Genomic DNA, 21,266 nt, shown 5'->3' on the forward strand with positions numbered 1-21,266 from the left:
AAATGTATGGTGTGGGCCTGCCACACCAAAGTGATAAGAATTCACATTTCTGCTTTGGCACCCTTTACATTTTACTCTGATTGCTATACCACAAGGGTGAGGAACCTGCAGTCTTCCAGGTGTTGGGGGATTACAGTTCACATCTTCCCTGACCATTGGGTGTGCCGGCTGCGGCTGATGGGAGCTGCAGTCCAACAGCTGGTGGGTTACAGGTCCCCCCAGCCGCTGTTGTACCTAGATGGGGTAACAGGTGTAGGGAATGTCTACTCCAAAGAAGTAGATAATAAGCAAGAATCCACATCTAAAGTAACCTGGCGGCATATGCCAACAACTAATAGGTAAATGCCACAAAAGAATGTTATTTCCCTTTAAGAATTCTGGGAATTGTAGTGCACAGTTACAATTTTCAATTACCCTTAGCAAACTACAGTTCCCAGAATTATTTGAGGAAAAGATTGTGCTTTATAAGTATAGTATACACGGAGCCATAATGTTTGCACAGCCTTGTGGGGTTGCGTTCCAGCCACAGTGATGATACAGTACTTGCCTTGCACAACAATGAAGGGCTGTCCATTTGTATTTCAGAGTAACCTCTGTGGGAGCCACACCTGCTTCAGTGGCCTCCCAGCCAATTCTGTTCTTGCAGAAATCATTCCACGAAAATCCAGCACTCTGTTGTGGTTGTTGAGTATCCCACCCTGGCCCACAAGGGGGTGCAGAAGGGCAGGGATTGTTCAGGGAACTGCAAAAGAGAAAGACAATGGATAACGACTCACTAACTGAAATGAATCAAAACTACGGTATTTCCCACTTGCTTTCCCCTCCTGATGTTCTACAGGCTTCCTCAACCTCCAGATGTTTTGAGACTACAGTTCCCATCATTCCTGACCACTGGTCCTGCTAGCTAGGGATCATGGGAGTTGTAGGCCAAAAACATCTGGAGAGCCGAGGTTGAGGAAGCCTGTTACAGTTCTGTATTGGTAGGTTTAGATCAGGGGACGGCAAACTTTTTCAGCAGGGGGCTGGTTCACTGTCCCTCAGACCTTGTGGGGGGCCGAACTATATTTTTTGGGGGGGAGGGAATGAACGAATTTCGTGGGCCAGATTTAGAAGGCGATAGGGCTGGATCTGGCCCCCAGGCCTTAGTTTGCCTACCCATGGTTTAGATGTATTATTGATCTGTTTTTCACCCTTCCAACTCCCCTCTCCTTTTCTCTCAGGTCTTCTGAAGATTGTGACTCTGTGGGCAGAGACCTATTGTTCTATATTTGTACAGAACTTTGTGCATATTAGGTGCTTTCATAAATGACCAGTTATGATGTGTGTGTAGTTTGATGGGGCCATAGAGAAGCTGTGATCTTGGGCTCACAGTTATCATGCTAGCCAGTATTTTCCCCCTTCGGTTACATTTTGGCTTTTAACCGGCTAATTAACTGATTCCTCTTAAATATTCTTACCTATTAAATTAGGCACTTCGCATTTATAAAGATGAGTGGGGTGCATATGTAAAATAAATACATGGCAAACCTCAGTGAAGTTGCTTCTCTGAGGATGCTGAAGGCAACTTAGTACCTCTTAGATGTGTGAGGTGACCCAGGTGACTTCAGCATTTCTGAGATCCAGGCCCATGAGGCAGAGGAGGCAACCGCCTCACCTGGAAGGATCCATATGGACTGCAAATCTGGCCTCCAAGGAATGCTTCACTCACCAGTACAGCAACAGCTGCAACATGCTCCTTGGAGGCCAGATATGCAACCTCCTTGGCAGCCCCTTCCCCATGCTGCCTACACAGCAGATCTCTCTTGACTGGTCTCCAACTCCATTGTGATCATTGTTAATCTTTATTTCCCCCTTTTTTCCTGATGTAGATCTTCACTCCCCTCTTTTTTGTGGCAGGGTTTGTGTGCCATTATGCGTTCGCCTCCTCCAAAATATGGGTTGGACTAGATGACCCTTGGGACCTTTTCCAAATCTACAATTCTATGGCTCTATGTATTTTGTGTTTTTATCTTGTATTTTTATGCTGTGAACCGTCCTGAGATCTTCAGATGAAGGGCAGTATTCCGTTTATACACGTGTTTGCATACTTGTGTATAATCGGAACACTCACCGAAAGCCTGTAAATACCTCATTCCAACCCTGCCCCATTCTGCCGTCTTTTGTGACGTTTTTGTGATGTTTTCAGGTCGCTTCCAGGTTTGGCACAATGCACGCGTTTGCAGTCGCACCCATATGAGATGAGCCTAAATAAATAGTTACAAGTGTTGGATTGAAGCCATGCATTCTGATGTGATGTGTTTTGTGCCCCCACCATTTTTATACTTTCATAGTCATTCTATAATTTACTTTGACCCCTAAGTTGTTTATGGATCATCAGTGTGTTAGGAATGGCTTGGGTGAGTTGAACCTCCCCCACGCTAGGAAGATGAAGGATTAGATGAGAAGACCACAACTGCCTTCATTAGGAAAGTGGGGAGGAGTCTCAACAATTGTGCTGTTTAACTTTGCATCAAGTGGAAAGAGAAGGCAGCAATATGCCCCCCAGCATCCAAAGGTGATTCAGCTCCTTAATGCCTTGGAAGAATTGCTAGAGTTCTGTCTGGTCAAGTTGTGTGGGATCAATTCCAATCTGTTACCTCCCAGGATGTGGACAGGCTGCTTGGACGAGTGAAGCCAACCACCTGTCTCCTGGATCCTTGCCCATCCTGGCTTATAAAAGCTAGCCGGGAAGGACTGACCGATGGGCTTCGTGGGGTGGTGAATGCTTCCCTCCGTGAGGGAGCCTTCCCAGACCCACTGAAAGAGGCGGTTATTAAACCGCTTCTTAAAAAACCATCTTTAGATGCGGCCACGATGGCCAATTATCACCCAGTCTCAAACCTTCCATTCTTGGGCAAGGTGATTGAGCGAGTGGTTGCTGAACAACTCCAGGCACGCCTGGAAGAAGCGGACCATTTGGATCCCTTCCAGTCGGGATTCAGGCCTCATCATGGGACTGAAACTGCCTTGGTCGCACTGGTTGATGATCTCCGGCTGGCTAGGGACAAAGGTGAGAGCTGTTTCCTAGTTCTGCTGGATCTCTCAGCGGCGTTTGATACCATCAACCATAAAATCCTTCTGGACCGTCTTGAGGGGCTGGGAACTGGGGCCACTGTCATACAGTGGTTCCGCTCCTTCCTCCTGGGCCGTGTTCAGAAAGTGGTGGTGGGGGATGAGTGTTCAGACCCCTGGGCTCTCACTTGTGGGGTGCCTCAGGGTTCTGTCCTCTCCCCCATGCTTTTCAACATTTACATGCAGCCACTGGGAGAGATCATCAGGAGGTTTGGGCTGGGTGTTCATCAGTATGCAGATGATACCCAGCTCTACCTCTCTTTTAAATCAGAACCAGTGAAGGCGGTGAAGGTCCTGTGTGAGTGTCTGGAAGCGGTTGGAGGATGGATGGCGGCTAACAGATTGAGGTTGAATCCTGACAAGACAGAAGTACTGTTTTTGGGGGACAGGAGGCGGGCAGGTGTGGAGGATTCCCTGGTCCTGAATGGGGTAACTGTGCCCCTGAAGGACCAGGTGCGCAGCCTGGGAGTCATTTTGGACTCACAGCTGTCCATGGAGGCACAGGTCAAATCTGTATCCAGGGCAGCTGTTTACCAGCTCCATCTGGTACGTAGGCTGAGACCCTATCTGCCTGCAGACTGTCTCGCCAGAGTGGTACATGCTCTGGTTATCTCCCGCTTGGACTACTGCAATGCGCTCTACGTGGGGCTACCTTTGAAGGTGACCCGGAAACTACAACTAATCCAGAATGCGGCAGCTAGACTGGTGACTGGGAGCAGCCGCCGAGACCATATAACACCGGTCTTGAAAGACCTACATTGGCTCCCAGTACGTTTCCGAGCACAATTCAAAGTGTTGGTGCTGACCTTTAAAGCCCTAAATGGCCTCGGTCCAGTATATCTGAAGGAGCGTCTCCTCCCCCATCGTTCTGCCCGGACACTGAGGTCCAGCTCCGAGGGCCTTCTGGCGGTTCCCTCACTGCGAGAGGCCAAGTTACAGGGAACCAGGCAGAGGGCCTTCTCGGTAGTGGCGCCCACCCTGTGGAATGCCCTCCCATCAGATGTCAAAGCGATAAACAACTACCTGACATTCAGAAGACATCTGAAGGCAGCCCTGTTCAGGGAAGTTTTTAATATGTGACATTTTAGTGTATTTTCATCTTTGTTGGAAGCCGCCCAGAGTGGCTGGGGAAACCCAGCCAGATGGGCGGGGTACAAATAATAAATTATTATTATTATTATTATTATTATTATTATTATTATTATTATTATTATTATATATCTCATGCCCTTCTGCCAGCTGTTCTATCCTCAACAACTGGTGCTGTCTCTAGGGGTTCCTAACTAATCTGCTAGCCATATTACAAGCAAGAGAAGGAGAAGGGGGGGTGGTATTTTGTTTCCTGTGTTGAAGTTGCTGCCTCCTATTGTTAGCACAAGGCCTTCTCCTGCTTCTGTATAAGTTAATTTGATCTGTCAGGTCCATTCTATGCGGCACTAAAACAGATCATGTCTTTCATTGTACCCAGCAGGTATGGTCAGTAAATATCCCTTCCCTGCAAGGTTTTCAGGATAATTTGGACCTCAATACTGATTGGCTGGTCTACTTGCAAGTGGTTTCCCTATTACTTCCCTCCATGTCCTTTACTGGCTTCGGATGCCCAAATGCCACAGGAAGCAATGGTTTAATTACTCCAAATGGACCCACCCCACCCCAATGACTGGCCTTGAAACTTCCAAAGGAAAAGTGTCTCTATTCCGTAGAGTTCAGTTGTCATTTCCTGAGTCCTTGGCAACCAGGCCAAGGCCAAGTAGCTTGCCATGTAAGAATAAGAAAAATTGCACCTCCCAAAACAAGTTATTCTATGCTTCTGTTGAAAGAACAACGTTGCACCCAGTTACCCTACTGTGGTATTGGTGGAAAGAATGTCTGTGGTTTGTATCTAGAAGGCTTGGCTGATCTAGTTGGTGAATTAAATGTGAGCAATCATTTCAGTTAATACATCTCTAGAGTACCTACAAAGAACTTGGCATCATTATCTTTGATTCGTTTGTTATAACAGACCAGAGTATAATTAGTTTGTTGAGCTACGGTAAATCGCTGAGTAACCAAACCTTCTATTTGACTTCATTAAAAGTGACTGAACCAATGAAATCACTTACTTTCACATCATGGGACCAACCCCAAAACCAGTCACACAATTACACCCACAAATTAGGTAAATGTTGAATAAGGAACCAAGGCAATAATAAATCCTACCACTTGTTAAGTGTATGATTGAGTAAATAGTGTCAAGCCGAGTCTGCTGGTTCTTCTGCAGATTTCCAAAGCGTGGGGCATCACATCACCTTCCCTTATTTTCAGCCCTTCTAGGTGGAATAATAGGAAAGCAGGTGAGCAATTGCATAGATTTAACAGACTGCAGTGGATTCCTCAGTGTGGATTCCTGGTCCCCACATGTGTGTGACTGTCCAGCACTAGGGAGACAGTTTTGCTGCAGCCACATTTCCCCCCTCCCTCCCTGGAGCAGATGGAAGCAGCACCAACCCCTGTTTATCTTGCCACCCGTTGCCTGGTGCACTGTTTGCTCCGAGGACCATTTCCTGCTGCAGGCACAGATACAGCTGGGTTTATTTACCAGGTCTGGCTGATTAGATCAGGAATAGCTCCCACTGCCTCTCTTCTCCCTCTTCCCCCAACTCACACTCTCTCCCTGCTTCTGCCATCTGATTTCACTAACAAATCATCCTGCCGCCTTAGGAAGGAAATGCAAATAGGGCAGGCAGCCTGTCATTTACCCCAATACAGCCAGGTGCTAAGGTGGCAGGAAAAGCATCTCCTTCAGTAAGAGCTAAGAGATGTCCGGCCCACTGAATCCATTCCAAATACAAGGAAAGCTTATTAAAAGCAGAGTACACCATCTGTTATTTATCACTTTGGGTACTGTGGACCAACAGGGAGTACTGGCAGCATTCTGGACAGGGCACTCTGTTTTTTTCTGACACTCCTTCACTCCAGCACAAATGTTCTTGAACGTTAAGCTAAGGAATGACCAGTCGCCTCTTTCTCATTCACTCACTATAAGTTTCTGATCGCTCATTGCCTCATCATCCTCACAGGTTGCCTGATCTGAAAATCCCAAGAGGGCAGTGAGCTCTAGGACCTCTTGTGGAGAGACCCCATCTTCAGTCTGTTACCTCTATAGTGCCCCTTTGGAGCTCACTACTCCCTTTAGATTTCCAGATCTAGGCAGGTCTTTGCATCTTTAGGAGCTTTTTCATCATATTGCAGCTATTAAAGGGACATAAGCCACACCATACAAAGGTGGCAGCCTTACCTCTACTTTCCAAAATACATCTGCCTATCCACACCTTTCCTGCCGTCATCTCACAGGCTTTCCCATCCTGAACCCCTTAATGTTAGATGTTCTTCCAAGATGCGAACCATATAACCCTTCAAGTCATAACACTAACTTTGGCTATATAAAGGTGGCGAGGAAATCCAATGTGAAAAATAAATAAATAAATAAAAGGGTACTATCACAGCAACATATGGACATATGTTCAACACAAGTATTTGGAAGGGACATGATGTTAAGGGAGGGACATTTGGATGTGCCAGCCCACAGGGCCAGATTTCTTGGGAAGACCTTGCTTCTCAGCTTTCTGGTCTGCTTCACACCCAGTTCTCCTTGTACCCAGCCAAACTGATATCCTCTTCCCTCCCTGGAGTGAAGATACTGTTTAGCTGATTGGTTTGTTCCTTGAGTTGATGGAATGATCATGACCAGCATCATCTGGTCAGGTTACCTTGGATCAAGTTCAATTCTTGCAGTCTGAGAATACAGACAAGCTGCTTGAAGGAGATTGACTAAGTGTCCTTTTGACCCTTACCCATCATGGCTTACAAAAGGCAGATGAAAGGGTGTTGCTGGGTGAGCCCACATGGGTGAGTCGCAGGAGGGAGAAGGTGCCACTGGTCCTTAAGGAGGCAATGGTCCATTGCCTTCCCAAGAGGGATTCCCTGGATACAGAGGTACTGAACAACTATTGTCCAGTTCCCAATAACCTCTTATTGGACAAGTTGCTTGATAGTGCATGAAAACTGCCTTTGTCACTCTGTTCAGTCAATTGCTGCAAGAACTTTTACTTCCAAATTTTGTAGGTGCGTTACAGTATAAATAAAAATATGTATGTAGTGCTTTTCTAGAAAGCCCAAAGCACACATACCGTGCATCATTAATGATGCCCCTGTAAGGTAGGCCAATATGATTAGCCACATATTATATAGCTTGAGGAGGATAGTAGTTCGCCGAAGGCACCTACTGAGTTCTTGACTGAGCTGTTTGGTCTGAGGGGCATCCAGTTCAAAGCACATGCTCTTACCCACTCCCCAGATGTCTTTATGAGAAGGATCTTTTGAGAGGAAGGCTCTGAAGGGACCTCTGAAAGGAAGAGCATCAGCTTAATGTTTCTCTGTATTTGGACACTGGGGACACACACACACACACACACACCCTTGCCCTTGGTACACAGTGTGAAAGGAAACAGACCTGCTGATATCCTGAGCACAGCTTCTCCCACCCCCACCCAGAACATCAAGTTACCTGTCTGGCCTCTGATTGCTATGGGGACTAATCCACCTGAAAGGCCACAAAAGACCAGCCAGCTGTTACCACACAGATGATGATGTCTCAATGCCGAACTCCCGGGACTGAACAAGGGTCTCTAATTGATGCCGCTTCCATAGCGGAAGCCTCCTAGCTCCATAGAACTGTATAGCATAGATAGACCCTAAACATATGAACTCACAGAAGTGACACTCTATGAACTACTTTGTTTAAATAAATAAAAAGTGTGCCACCTCTCTCAAACTTGAGGCAGTTAACAACAGTGATAAAAAGTGAGATGGAATTTCACAGCTAAAACAAAAACAAGGACTTGGGGGAGGGGGAATTAGAATGCCTATATCTAAAAATTACCCCCAAAATATGTGCATTGTATTTCCCCCCCCCCCTGCATGTCAAGAGAGAGGGAGGGACACAACTGGATTTCTTCCTGTAAACTTGACCAGTATGTTGTAGCAACCACTGTGAAGGTCCTGCTTCCTTCCTCAGTATCAAAACGCCTCAGCAGGGCCCAACAAGAGGGACTTTAACTGGCAGCGGTACAGGTAGCTTGAGAGATGCCCCAAATTAGGAATACAGATTGGTAAAACTTTTTATGTTGATGTCAGCAACATTCCCCCAGGGAATGTGCAGATGCTTAGTGTGGTCAGAGCCAAAACTGAGCAGGCTTATTCCTTTTCTATTTCCCTTTCTGACACCCCCTTGTCTGTCTCTCTCTCTCTCTCTCTCTCTTTCTCTCTCTCTCTCTTTCTTTCTCTTTCTCTCTTTCTTTCTCTCTCTCTCTCTCCCTTTTTCAGCCCTCTCAGTGATCTGTCCAGGGAGGGACAGATTGCTCTTGCTAGAGGTCTGATCACTTGCAGAGCTTTTCCCCACTTCCTCCTTCAGCTTATCCCCCTTTTGCCCCCATCTCCACTTTCCCTGCAGGCAACAGCTATGTGTGGCTTTGGGGTCCAGGTTCTGCACCTTGTCCTAAAATACTGGTGGATCTAGAGGGTGCAGGCTGGAATTTGTGTGTTGTTTGGATGTGGACATCGGAGGTGGCATTTGGCTATAGATTTGCTAAATGTGTGTGTTAATGCATGTACAAAGGGTAGCCAGATGTAAAGATGGGTAAGACTCCTGTATCTTGAAATGGCTGTATATAAGAGGGGATGCTCACAGGTATAGATTGTCACTTAGGAATGAAAATACAACACTTTCAAAAAAAAGCAGCCCCAACTGTTGAAAGAATCAGGGTCCTGGTTCTCCTTTACATGTGGTAACTCTAGATATAGGACAGGATGCAAGCATTTTCATGAGCATATGTGCATGTGTTAGGATACTCAGATGTAACAAAGGAACAGGCTTCTATATTTCTTCATAATTTTGTATAATCATAATTTCTATCCTGCCTGTTCTAGTGCTTAAAGTGGCTTGCCTCAATAAGCACAATAAACACAATATAACATTACTATTAAAAGAATCACACGTAAAAAGAAAGGCTCCAGAACAGAATCATTTAAGGTCATCGTCAGCAGCAGCAGCAGCAGATCATGTCAACAGTACTTTCAACTGAAAGTCTTAACAAAGTGGTTTTGTATTTTATCCTTAAGGCAAGGAGGGAGTCAAACAGGGACGTTTAGCTAGTGCAGTTGTTCCCCTCATTCAGGCAGCACTAAGAAAACAACCATATACTGAAATGTCTTCTATGCAACTATTAAAAATGATGGGGGCCTTGGATAACGTTTCTGCCAAAGCCTTAGGGTTACCAGCTTTCTGAACCTTTAACAACAGTATGATCTGCAGATCCCATGGACTGCAAGAAGATCAAACCTATCCATTCTGAAGGAAATTAGCCTTGAGTGCTCACTGGAAGGACAGATCCTGAAGCTGAGGTCCCAATACTTTAGCCAGACTCCTTGGAAAAGACCCTGATGTTGGGAAAGACTGAGGGCACAAGAGGAAGGGGACGACAGAGGACGAAATGGTTGGACAGTGCTCTCGAAGCTACCAACATGAGTTTGACCAAACTGCGGGAGGCAGTGGAAGACAGGAGTGCCTGGCGTGCTCTGGTCCATGGGGTCACAAAGAGTTGGACACGACTAAATGACTAAACAACAACAACAACAACAACAACATGATCTGCAGAATTAGCTATCTCCATGCTCCGGAAAGTTGAAGTCAATTTGAAGTCCATGTAGTTGCTGAGGGATTCCCCCCCTTTCTGGCCAGTTATTGGTAACCCTATGCAAAACTCAGAATAATTGTACACAAAAGGGAACTTCACTATTCAAAGTACAGGAACCCAGTCCTCTTTGTTTCAGCTGGGCACCCTAGTTGAAGCCTTGTCCTCTATTATTTCCTGATGATATATTACCTTGTAGTCAGTAAAGGATGGTTTTCAAAGGGGGCTTGGGTTGGGAAAATGTGGTGCTGGTGTTGTGAAATTGATGGAAACGGAATAATAATAAACACCCTAATTTGTGTTGGTAGCAGAATATCTACAGCTTAGGGAGTGGATGATTTCCACCTTCAGTGGTCAGCCCTGCTGGTGGGAAGAATCAGGGGCAACAGACTATTTAGCAGAGCAGGTAGGGAAATTTCTCGTCACATGGGGACCTAAACCTCTAGTGCTACCTGGCCCAGTTGCTAGGTAGCACACTTCCAGAAGAGGGGCTGTTTCCCCTATGGTGATCATGGTAACACATGGAACCTTGAAAGAGCAGCAGTTTTTGTTATTTTCCTCTATGGTTACCACAGAACCTTCAAAGATTAGAAGTTGGGAACAACCACTAATCAACAACCATTAGTAGCAGCAGTAATTAATAAGGGTTGAGGTATGGACATTTCCCACTCCCATCCCTCCAGAGCTTTCACACTCACCATTGCCTTAAAAAAAAATATTATCATGCTTCCTGGCAGCTGCCTTGGAGATGGTTGTGAGGAAGAAAGGTAGTGTAGACAGGGCTGTGGCACCATCACCTCTCTCTCAAATACACAAACCTGTAAACTATGGCAAATATAATCTCCCCAGATATTTTTCTGTTATGATGCATTTATCTTTCCTTAGCTCAGCACTCAGGGTCACTGGGTGTGGCAGAGAAGGAAGGATGTTGGTCTGACATGATCATCAGCAATTCCTTCTCTGGCCTTCTGGCCTTCTTGATCCTCTTTCAAGCCCAGTAGCCTCTGTCTCCATAGTGGTTCTTTCACTGACCACTGGCCTCGACTGTTCCTATTGTACCTCTTTTCCTGGCCTGTGGACTCCTTGACCCTCATTCTGGCCAATGGCCTCTGACACGCTACCCAAAAAGAAGCTCTTCCTGCTGCACTAGCCTCTTGGCTGTCCATAGCATCACTTTTCCAGGCCCACTGGCCTGATTCACTGCCTCTGTTTCTGGACCTTTGTTCTCTTTGCCTGCCATGGGGCAGGATTCTCTTCCTAGCCCACTGTCCTCAACTGTCTGCAGAGGGATCCTCTTCCTGGCTTGCTGGCTCCTTGATTATCCTCTTAGTGCCTCTTAGTGTCTTCCTTCTGGACCCTGGCTTCCTCTATTGTCCTCAAACCAGCTCTTTTCTTCCTTGACCGTCCCCTCTTCTGCCCGCAAGACAGTGTCTTTTGCTGACCCACCAGCCTTTAGAATCCTCCCCAGAGGCACCCTCTTTCTAACTTCTTTTCAATCCTGCGCTAGTATCTGTGATTTATGTCAGTCTCGCAGATCTGTCTCAGTCCAGTAAGTCCCATCTAATTCCCCAGCAATACGGAATAAATTTGTGACTTCACTCCTTGGCACTTATAACTTACTGTTTTCACCATTTCTTTGTACCATATATGTGATCTGCAAGTTTGAAGTTTAATTATAGGGTCATTCAAGATAAGCTGCAGTTGTAGGGTTTGCAACCATGCTAATTCTAGACTGTTTATAATCTTTTGGCTTTTTCCATATATATTGAGTACAAACTCTGAGTTTATCTACATTATAGACGTAAGCTCACTTAACAGCCATTTGGTCTTCTAAACAATATACCGTATCTGTCATTTTCAATTAAGCCTAGGAGTGGAGTAACAAGGAAACTATTGGATAGGATTGAGGTTCTCATAGGGTTGCCAATAACTGGCCAGAAAAAAAGGGGGGGATCAATCAGCAACTGCTTGGACTTCGAATTGACTTCAACTTTCCAGAGCATGGAAAAAGCCGATTCTGCAGATTATACTGTTGTTAAAGGCTCAGAAAGCTGGTAACCCTAAGGCTTTGGCAGAAATGTTATCCAAGGCTTTGTGTTCTTAATAACTTTGTCTGGCAGAAATCAACAGGTAAACACTTCCCAGCAAGGAACCATGAAAGCAGAAAATGTTTTGCTTGCAGTTTCTGCTTCTCCAGCAGCTCTTAAGGGTGCACAGTGCTTCTGCCACTAAAATATATAAAATGGCAATCCTAAAGTATGGAAAATAGACATGGCTTCAGGGAGAGAATCTGAGGGATATTCTGCAGTGCTGAACAATCACCATTGATAGCATCAGCAATAAAACTTGCTTCTGATAGCTCATGAATGAAACCCTAGCGGGTTGATCTGTCCCTCCTGTACTTGGTGACGATTGTGGTACAGTGAGAACAGAACATCCTATTGCCTGAGGGTGCCCAGACAGACAGCTCGGTGGGAACAACAACCCTGCCTGATAGAGGGGCTGAATATTTCATCCTCATTCAGCCACCTTGTGAGCTCATGCTGACAGGTGAGATTTAAACCAGCAACATTTCAGCTTGTAATGTTCTTAGCTCCTATGCCACATGGTTCAATGGGAGCTTTCCCCCCCCCCCATTCAAATTGCAGACTTGCACACTTCAGATCAGGATCATAGCACGGAGCAAAGGATTAAAGTTCCTCTCACTTGCACTGAAAACTGGCCTGGCCTTCTGCATTGCCTATTTTTGTAAAAATAAAAACAACAACCTAAGCTAAAGGGCACAGCTCTAAAGTTATGCTCTAGTTTAGCCCCTACAGTTGCTATGTGAATTTACCTTTTGGTTTCAAGCTTATAAAATTCCTAAACAACTGGCCCAGGGTTATAACTGATTTTTAAGCCTTGTAGCCCAAGCCTATGCATGCTTACCCTAGATAGTTTGGTGCCCTTTAACGTTTTGTTAAAATTGGCTGCCAATTGGTTGGCAACTTGCAGAGGCCAAACTAAAATAAGATGTTGAAGATCTGTGTCTGAAACACTCATCATTTAATATTTTTTTAAGCAGCTGCTGGGCCTGGGCCACTTCCAGTAGAGACCACAGCACTAACGAAGCAGGGTGTTAACCCATTCAGCTAATGTAAAATACCACCAGGTGATTTTCTGGTATTTTCCTTCACCAGAAAGGCAGTCCTTATTTAGGTTGGGGATGGAAGGGTAAATATTATTATCTAAATCCATGGTTCCCAACATGGGGCACACACCCCAAACGGGGACAATTTGAATTTTAAGGGGGGCAATTCGAGAATGAGTTATTAACGGTTAATGCTTCCTCCACATGAATAAGAATTCACTTTTTGAATAATAAAAATTATATGTCACGGGGGGGGGGGGTCAGGATTTTAGAGATGCTTAGGTGGCACATGGCCAAAAAAAAGGTTGGGAACCACTGATCTAGATCCTTGGTCTCTCTCTTGCCACCCAACTCCTCAAAAATACATTAATATGAGACCAGCTGTCAAAGGTGGATTAAGTGGACTCCTCAACAAACAACATATTTAGTCTGGTTGACCCCCGACATGGTTCATTTCTGCAACCACTCCTTGTCTCCCAAACTATTGTCTCATCTCTTGTAGGTTGGAGCCTAGGAGTCCTGGTTGCAGTCCTTGGCTAGTTGGGGTTAAGGTGACCTGCTAGGAATTGAAAAGATATCAATCACTAAAGTTTCTTGCCCTGGAGTCTTATGAGCACACATATCACACCATGCAGTTAACACGAAAGAAATTCTATAGCAGCTAAAACCTTCTCTAGGGTTTCCACAGCCCAGCCCTGCACTATAAACTCCAACAGTCTCTCTCCAGCTGCTTCCAGACACCATGGACTCACATCTGTTTGGTTGCTGGCATCTGTCTGTTTTGGGAGACAATGGTGGAATGCGCTTTTGGGGTGTTGGAAGGTTGTGGCGCCTGCTGCTGTTGTAGAGACTGATATGGGAGAATGCCATGTGCATAGCCGGGGAGGGGCTGAGGGGCAAGTTAATAAATAAAAACACTTAACTGACCAACTGAGTCTCGGATAACTTGGTTCTGCCCCTCCCAACATAAAGCCTGCCCTGAAATAAATCCTGGCTATGCCCATGGAGAGGAATGCTGGTGGCAGTGTGGGTTAAACCACAGAGCCTAGGACTTGCTGATCAGAAGGTTGGTGGTTCGAATCCCTGTGATGGGGTGAGCTTCCGTTGCTCGGTCCCTGCTCCTGCCAACCTAGCAGTTCAAAAGCACGTCAAAGTGCAAGTAGATAAATAGGTACCGCTCCAGCGGGAAGGTAAACGGTGTTTCCGTGCACTGCTCTGGTTCGCCAGAAGCGGCTTAGTCATGCTGGCCACATGACCCGGAAGCTGTCTGCGGGCAAACGCTGGCTCCCTTGGCCTATAGAGCGAGATGAGCACCACAACCCCAGAGTCGGTCATGACTGGACCTAATGGTCAGGGGTCCCTTTACCTTTACCTTTTTTATACCCATGGAGAGTGCCTCTGACTTGCAGACATAAAATGAAACATGTTTGATTTTTCTGTCTCACATAGACCCCCACAGTATCAGTCTTACCATGTCCAAATCAGCCTTGCTCCACAGGGGCAGAAGAGATGACTGCCCAGAGAGGTACTGGAGTGGGTGGGACCACTAGAGGGAATTTCATCACCCCTGCATGGCAAGCTGCATCTGCTAAACAATTTGTGTGTGTGTGTCAAGAAGACCTGTTAAACACACAAGCCTTTTCTTCCTTTGTATCTTGCTGCCCTATGAAGGACTACCTGCAGCTATATTTGCATCCCTGCTTTCTGTTTGCTCAGGGATGCATCCACAAAACATGCCACAGTTAACTCCTAGCTACCACATCCTGGTGCCTTACCCTGACAAGCGGAAACTTACCACTACCCTCCCATTCCCTGTCTGGGCAGGCTTTTTACCCTGACCCAAGATACAGATCAAAAGTCTGAAAAACACAGGACAACTTGGGTGCACTGATGCAGAGTCCAGCCCCTGCCAGCACTTCCTGTACTTTGAAGAGACGTAGAGAAGAAGACTGAATTTGACTAGGTGGGCTTCTTTTTAAGGGCTGGGAATGGCCGGCCCTAGAGTCCCAGCTGTTGTGCAAGGATGACATGTTGGCACCACACCTGACTTCAATTCTATTATATCCAGGTTAAAAAACAAAACCTTTCCTGATGAGGAGCTGTGACAAGGGACAGCATAAAGTGCAGAAATAAAAGAGCAACATATTTCTTTGGGACTTTGGCAGCCCTACCTACCTCTCTCCATGTCCAACATTCCTTATGACTCGTTTGTGACCTTCCTTCTTCTGGGCTAAATGTCACTTCATGCCAAGTCTTTTTGCTCTGTCTTTTATGCTGCAATGAAACCAATGAACAAAGTGAGAGCAAAGATAGCGCCTCTCTCTCTCTCTCTCTCTCTCTCTCTCTCTCTCTCTCTTAAAAGACACTGCAAATCTGGAATTCTGTTCGATGAAATGTAATGGAGCTGCAGTGCTCTGAAATAACAGTCACAGATTGTGTAATGTTAATTAACGTATATACCCTACTTTTTCATAAAACTCTATGATACCTAGAATAAAAGGCAGCCTTTCATGAAGGCCTTTCTTATCAACCTCTGTGTTTGTGCATATAATAAATGCACACTGGTTCCCGTTGGTTTATGCGTAATGTGAAATGTAGTTGTGCTAGTCACAACCACATTTTAGGGGTGTCACAGCTATTTTAGGTATGTTGTTGATCATCTGTGACAGGTGACACCACACACACACACACACACACACACACACACACCAAATACCTTTTGAAAAACTATTTGATAGTTTAAAAGATTATTTGGAGGCCATGCACTCCTCTAGTTTATGAATCTAGCTGTATTCTTTCTTCCTTTAAGGAACTACCTCCCTCGGGTCACTTCTGCATCATTTTTTGGAGCTTTCACTTTAGAGACATGGCTGCCAACTTGGAAAAAAGTAGCTCCTGTTTTTGTGCTTTTAATGGAAACATTAGTAGGTGACAGTGGTGTGAAATCACCTGATTTCAAGCTGTTTTACAAGGCACAGGAGCTGATCAGTTGTTTTCTGGCCAGTTGGCAATCTTAACTAAATATTATGCATTTCCCTTAAAGCATAAAATTAACTAGTTTTATTTAAGGGAGAAACAGCAGCATAACAGGATCTCACTCTTATCTATCACACTTTCATTATTAAAAAGTCACTGGTGGGCAGGGGAATATCATGAAACAGTTAAAAAATAAATACTTTCAGAATGCTTTCAGGGATGAAATGCAAGGAAAAATCCTGAAGAATGATATTTGGATTCTTGGAATTATAGGCAGAAAAATTGATAAAGTTAACAGGATGGACTTTGGTTGAGATTTGTGAAATGACTTTAGTGCATAAGAAAACAAAAGGCAATGTGGGAATAATAGGAATGCCAGTGAGTGCAGGTTGCATCTGAATATAAAAGGTAAAGGGACCCCTGACCATTAGGTCCAGTCGTGACTGACTCTGGGGTTGCAGCGCTCATCTCGCTTTATTGGCCAAGGGAGCCGGCGTACAGCTTCCAGGTCATGTGGCCACCATGACTAAGCCGCTTCTGGCGAAGCAGAGCAGCGCACGGAAATGCCGTTTACCTTCCCGCCAGAGTGGTACCTATTTATCTACTTGCACTTTTGACATGCTTTCGAACTGCTAGGTTGGCAGGAGCAGGGACCGAGCAACGGGAGCTCACCCCGTCACGGGGATTTGAACCGCCGACCTTCTGATCGGCAAGTCCTAGGCTCTGTGGTTTAACCCACAGCGCCACCCGTTTAAATAGAATCTATGTAAATGAAGTGTGGTGTAGTTTTCAGGATGTCCTGGTTTTTACTTTTTGAAACATGGCAACCCTAAAATAAAGCTTGAAGCATTTTCAATTTGCTAGGAGGGAGGCCTCCTAGAATGCATCTGATAGATTGAGGAGAAAAGAGGAACTGATCTGAAGGGAGCAGCCCTGATCTGTGCATATGGTTGCCTCCATGTTAGGAACCAATATTCTATGCCCTTTGCAGTTACAGCGTAATAGAAATTTAACAAGTACAGCTGTCATCATAATTTCATTTCCATGCAAAAAATAAATAAATGAAAAAGGCTTGCCTGTTGGGCGCCTACCTGCCAAATAGCAATTAAAAGCACAGTCTCCTTCCATAAAAAACAGATGGCATCCCATTTGTGAAGAAGCAGATTTGTGTTCTCTTAAGCAGTTAAAACCATACATGGTTCAAGTGAAAGAGAGAGAGCTTAAATGTGTTGGTGTGTCTACAAGGTGGCCGCTTATATATCACCCCAAAAAAAGGGCACAGATTTGCATAGCTAGGAAAAATATTGCCATAAATAAATAAACTTGTCAAGACAGTTTTAAACTGGTGGGGTTAAACAGATAGCAGTGCTGTTTGAGATTACAGTCCTTACCAGGGAGTAAGCCCCATTGAACTCAGTGGGACTACCGGTACCTTCTAAGGAGACACTCTTTGTTAAATGCCTAGGGGACCTGGCTCTCAATTATCAGTTTGTTTCAACAAATGGAGACTGGCTCAAAACAGTCAGATGAGTATTTTTAACACACACACACACATATATGTGGGCTGTTTATCATTTTGTTCAGACTGTATTGGGGGCTTTGCTATTAGCATATTTGAAGTGACCAACAGCTTTTTATTTCTTTTTGCTTCTTTTTCTGAATAGTATTGTAATTGCTATTTTCTAATACCCACCTGTTGAGCTCTGACTCACTGCCATTTCTGGGGAAGGAGAAAATGTTTTGTTTGAATGGGGTGAATGAACTTCCTGAGAAGGTTTAATTATACAGATGGTGATTTTCATCTAACCCATGAGTTTGAAAGGGGGGTGTCTCATTTAAGTGGTACCCATTAACATGTAAATGTTGATACATATGTAAGTGGTGTTTTTGCTGTCTTAACTGCAGAACTGTTACCATGGTTTTCATGCTGTACTTTGTGGTAATTTTCCTCTTAATGAAGGAGAAGTCTTTCAGCCTCGTAATACTAGAAATCAAAATCAGGGCCATTTTATCTAAGATGAATGCTGGAAAATGCTTATTTATTTATTTATTTATTTATTTATTTATTTTTAAAGATTTTCTTGATTTACAGAAGTATGTGTGATGTCTCTCATATTTTTTCCATGTAACATTTTTACAAATCAGTTTCATTTGTTGAGACATTAGGAAGAAAAGGGGTGTGGGGGGGAGATGAATGGGGTTGGGGTTGGGTGGCGATGTTTCTATTTTGCTTAATGTATGTAGGGTTTGGTGTCAGTGTTGCTCGTGCAGCTTCTCTGCTGTTCACTTGTGTTCTTCTGGTGGTGAGAGAGGTTGGGGTTGGCCTAGGGTGTGGTTGTTTGTTTGTGATTGGCTGTGGTGATCTTTGTTTTCGTGTGTGAGTGGCGTGTGTTTTGGATCAGGTTAGCCATATTGATTTGTATGCTGTTGGTGAATTATTGTCATTGCCTTGTTGGGCTGTGTATGTGATAAAGGGGAGCCATACCAGGGTAAAGGCGTCATCTTCTGTTTGTCCCCATTTCAGTTTATTGGTTAATTTTTCTAGTAGGGCTGTTTCCCATACTATTTGGTACCATTGGTCCATGCTTACTCCTGACAGGTCTCACCAGTGTCTGGTTATGGTGTTTCTGGCTGCTGAAATTAGGTGGGCTATGAGTTCTTTGTGGTGTAAGTGGGCATTGTTGTCTTGGAAGATGTTTAGTAGGGCCAATTCTGGGGTGATGTCTAATACTTGCTTAGTTATTTTACATATTTCTCATATGGCTGTTGTCCAGAATAGTTGGATTTTGGGGCACTCCCACCACATGGAGGTATGTGCCTGTGGAGGTGCACTCTCTAATGCTGGAAAATTCTGAACAAAGGAAAGTACTTCTTCACACAGCATGTTGTAAAACAATAGATTCTGCTGCCTCAGGATGTAGTAGTGATGGCCACAAACTTGAATGGCTTTAAGAGAGTATTGGACAAATTCATGGAGGATGCCTATATTTCTGCATCCATTTGTTGTGGCAGTATGTCTCTGAATCAGTGTTAGAAATTAGTCAGGCACCAGGTACATTTTGCAACTAGTACAGGTCCAATTGCGATCATGTGGAAATCTCTGGATGCCAGATTGGCAGTTGGGGGAAGCAAAATGTCACAATATTTTCCTTGAAGCGTGAATTTGTTTTATTCTGGATTGTTTGGTTTGATGTTTTAATGTGTTGTAAACCGCTTTGAGATTTGTTTTTTTTTAATATAAGGCAGTGTAGAAATGAAATCGATAATAACAATAAACCCCACTACAAAAAATACCCAAAACACATGCCTAGACATTCCATTGTGGTGATCACAACCTATATTTAAGGTGCCGTTTGGCAATTAGATTATATATCTGATTTTCTAACACTCCTGAATACTTATTGCTGGGAATGATATGGGGAGGTGCTGTTGTGTTCAGGTCTTGCTTGTGGATTTCTATAGGCCACTGTGATAACATGATGCTGGGCTAGATAGATCTTTGGCCGGATCCAGCAGGACCTTTGGCCTGGCCTTCTTATGTTCTTGACAACATGTCATTTTAATATGTAGATTAAATAGAAGTGCAGAGTAACGGTCTATGAAAGCTCTCCACTAAGGTTCCAAACTCATTGCGAGGTATAATGTCTGTACTATTAATTGGTATAAGGCACCCAACCATGTTGCCTTCCAGATGTTTTGGACTATGATTATGGCCATGCAGGCTGGGACTGATAGGAGTTGTGTTCCAAAACAACTGAAGGGCAACAGATTGAGGAAGGCTGCAGCAAGGTCCTGAGTTGTCTGCAACTTCTGTGCTTTCCAACCTATTCTTCCTCTTACACCCCTTCCTTGCTGGTTTTGAGTTTAATTTATGGTTCCTGCTGGCCACAGAATAGTAGACAGGAAAGAGGATAGGTGAAGGGATTTGTGAAAGAACAGAGTAGGCTGTGTGGTTGCTGTATTGTCTCTTGGTGTAATGAGGCAAAGTTTTAAGCACTGTCTCCAGTCGAGAATGCTGGCAACCCTACTGTGGATACCATAGGGCAAATATCCTGTGGACCTGCATTGTGACCAGTGAACCAAATCCAGTAGCCAGTAAGTATGATTTTATAAGGAGCTCTGCCAGTTGGATCATACATATTAAATCTCCGAAGCACAAACACACTCACCAGAAAGAAACTACTTGGCCAGCTTCTGTGCCTGTAACAGCAGCTTGATAGGGAGAAATCAGCAAATGAGGCTTTTCGCAGCATTGAAGGAAAATAGTATAACTTACTAACATCTGCACGTCAAGTTATCTTAAAAGCACAGTTACTGGGGCTAGTGGAAAAATTAGAAACCCTAGGGACAGGGTAGGAGTCCTCATGGCCCAACTGTACTTTCCTGAAAGGAAACAAAATGTAGTGGAGAGTTGTCTGTTATTTGTGTCCAGGTGTTCAGGTTGTTCCTTTTTTTCTTACCAGGCAGAGGAAACTTTCCCCATTATTTGATGCTGGAAAAAGCATCACTTTTCTGAATTTCTGTTTGTTACCTAGCGGTTCAAAAGCAGAAAGGCCCTGCCAGGTAAAGATTGGCAATCTTCTTTTGAAGAAGTTCTGTGAAAGCTGAGTAATTCACATGGTTGTGATTGCTAAAATATTCATGTGTGTTCTATAGTCAAAAATTGCTTGTTGGTGCATTTGAAACTGATAGTTATCTTGTTTATGTGTTTGGAAAAAAGGGCTTTGGGGAAAAGCAAACCTTTTGTAAATGCAAATTTGTCCGCATGAAGATGTCTTAATACTGTATATACAAAAAATTGGTTGATTTCTAAAGTATGATTTTTGCTGCAGGGTACCTATTGTTTAGAACTGAATTATGTCTGAAACTAAAACAAAATATCCAAGATGGAAATTAGGGTCAATGAACCATTGTTATCTACTTTTGGTTGGTGAAAAGTTAAAATGTTAATGCAGCTAAACAAATACAGTACAGTACTTGCTTATTCATTTAAATAGCTGGGATTCAAGGAGAGCATCTGGAAAGTGCACAATTCATAGGCAGCTATGATTGTTCATAGTAAGGTCCCTTAATTCAATAGATTTATGGTACAATCTATGTCATGTATACTCAGATGTAAGACACATTAGATTCAATGGGACTTGGTCCTTGTCCTAGGTTAATGTGCATAGGATTGGAGATTCGGATAGTCACATTAAAAATGTGATTCCTAAAACTCATTTGGAGTCCTTACTGGAGTCACTCTCCCTCATTTTTTACCATAGCAGTAGCAGCACTTTTCTTACATAGACCACATAAGAATTGTTGCCCTCTTTGGT

At 44.2% G+C, this 21,266-nt stretch overlaps 1 protein-coding gene across 4 annotated transcripts in view; it reads right to left on the reverse strand.

The window, feature by feature from the left end:
* CRYBA2 (crystallin beta A2) overlaps nt 1-21,266 on the reverse strand; it is a 31,099-nt gene that overhangs the window by 7,417 nt on the left and 2,416 nt on the right. For 2 of the 4 annotated variants that reach the window (XM_079969596.1, XM_079969594.1), the window contains exons 1-3: nt 7,437-7,495; nt 5,311-5,420; nt 548-742 (exon numbers count right to left, since the gene is read on the reverse strand). The exons of 1 other annotated variant lie outside the window; for it this stretch is intronic. The gene's annotated coding sequence lies outside the window, so the exon portion shown is untranslated. Of the gene's footprint in view, nt 1-547; nt 743-5,310; nt 5,421-7,436; nt 7,496-10,034; nt 10,290-21,266 lie in introns of those variants that run through there. One more of the 4 variants, XM_079969595.1, reaches the window with a different exon arrangement.

The sequence above is a fragment of the Podarcis cretensis genome (assembly GCF_951804945.1).
Source record: "Podarcis cretensis genome assembly, chromosome: 1".
In the NCBI taxonomy this organism is placed as follows: domain Eukaryota; kingdom Metazoa; phylum Chordata; class Lepidosauria; order Squamata; family Lacertidae; genus Podarcis; species Podarcis cretensis.